Source organism: Vigna unguiculata, unplaced genomic scaffold, assembly GCF_004118075.2.
Source record: "Vigna unguiculata cultivar IT97K-499-35 unplaced genomic scaffold, ASM411807v1 contig_106, whole genome shotgun sequence".
Lineage (NCBI taxonomy): Eukaryota > Viridiplantae > Streptophyta > Magnoliopsida > Fabales > Fabaceae > Vigna > Vigna unguiculata.
In genome coordinates, this window is record NW_021010812.1 from 81,313 (window position 1) to 83,319 (window position 2,007).

The following is a 2,007-nucleotide window of genomic DNA, read 5'->3' on the forward strand; positions in this document are numbered from 1 at the left end:
ATACTGATAATATGGCTCAACCTCCTCCACCTCATGAGAGAACCATGAGTGAGCTCACTGCACCAGATTTCACTTATGATAGTTTATGCATTCAATACCCTGAGGAGGAGGTTCCATATGTGCTGAAAACTGGTTCAGTACACTTGTTGCCAAAGTTTCATGGTCTTGCAGGTGAGGACCCGTGCAAACACTTGAAGTAGTTTCATGTCGTATGTTCCACCATGAAGCCTGCAGATGTCCAAGAGGACCATGTATACTTGAAGGCTTTCCCTCATTCTTTGGAGGGTAATGCGAAAGACTGGTTATACTACTTAGCACCCAGGTCCATCACAAGCTGGGATGACCTAAAGAGATTATTCCTTGCCAAGTTCTTCCCTACTTCAACGACAACAGCCATAAGGAAGGAAATTTTTGGCATCAAGCAGCAATCTGGGGAGACCCTTTATGAGTACTGGGAGAGGTTCAAGAATCTCTGTTCAAGCTGCCCACACCATTAGATCTCTAAACATCTCTTTCTGCAGTATTTTTATGAAGGTCTGCACCACATGGATCGAAATATGATTGATGCCACAAGTGGTGGTGCCCTTGGTAACATAACCCTAGCTGCAGCCAGGCAACTAATAGAGAACATGGCTTCAAACTCTCAACAATTTGGCACAAGGAGTGATGCCATAGTTGTTAGAGGTGTTCATGATGTAGGAGCTGTCGAGTACACGAAGAAGTTGGAAAGTAAGATTGATGCTCTTACCACACTGGTCAACTAACTTGCTTCCAATCAGAGAGCTCCAGCTGCAAGAGTTTGTGGCCTTTGTACATTTGTTGATCATTTTACAGACTCTTGCCCAGCATTGCAACAACAGGCTGCTGCTTCTTCTTTTACACTAGTGGATACCCCTCAGGCCTATGCAGCAAATATTTTCAACAATAATAGGTCCCAACATCACAACAGAACCATGATTTGTCAACAAACAGATATAATTCAGGATAGAGGAATCACCCTAATTTGAGATGGGGAAACCAGGGTAACCAACAGCCCCAACAATTTCCAAATGTGCAACCACCTCCACAACAAAGAGTTGCACATGCACCACAACCTGCTCCTGTTCCACCTGTACCCACACCAGCTCCTATTGCAGCACCTGCACCTTCTTCTTCTACTTCATTGGAGGAGTTAGTCAGGATGATGACCCTTCAAAATATGCAATTCCAGCAGGAGACTAGGGCCTCAATCCAGAGTTTGATAAATCAAATGGGGCAGATGGCCACTTAGCTAAACCAGGCATAGGCTCAGAATTCTGACAAGCTTCCATCACAAACGGTGGAAAATCTGAGGAATGTGAGTGCCATTACGTTGAGATCTGGGAAGAACATTGAAGTTCCCACTTTCGAGCCTACACCTTCAAAGGAAGTCGACCCTGCCACACTTCAGAGAAAGCGTGATGCTCATGCAGCTGGTCCTTCCACATCTGGTGTGACTTCTACGCCTTCCACCTCTACTGCTGCACCTTCCATACCTCTTCCTTTCCCTCCAAGAGCCATTCCAAGCAAAAAGATGGAAGAGGTTGACAGGGAGATCTTAGAAACATTCAGGAAGGTGGAGGTGAACATACCTCTGTTGGATGCCATTAAACAGATTCCCAGATATGCAAAGTTCTTGAAGGAGCTATGCACGCATAAGAGGAGGCTAAAGGGAAACGAAAAGATCTGCATGGGCAGAAATGTGTCAGCATTGATAGGTAAATCTGTTCCTCAGATTCCTAAGAAGTGCAAGGACCCAGATACATTTTGTGTACCCTGCATCATAGGTAACAATAAATTTGAAAATGCAATGCTTGATCTTGGTGCTTCAATAAATGTAATGCCTATGTCTATTTTTAAATCTCTTTCTCTTGGACCTATGCAACCTACGGGTGTGGTGATTCAGTTGGCAAATAGAAGTGTTGCCCACCCCGTAGGTTTGGTTGATGATGTTTTGGTTCGTGTTGGTGAATTGATTTTCCCTGCTGA

At 44.5% G+C, this 2,007-nt stretch overlaps 1 non-coding gene across 1 annotated transcript; it reads right to left on the reverse strand.

Annotated features, from left to right (window-relative positions):
* Positions 1 to 392: 392 nt before the first annotated feature.
* Positions 393 to 499, reverse strand: LOC114171122. Its single transcript, XR_003601346.1, has one exon. It is a non-coding gene; the product is annotated as a small nucleolar RNA R71 (small nucleolar RNA).
* Positions 500 to 2,007: the final 1,508 nt, after the last annotated feature.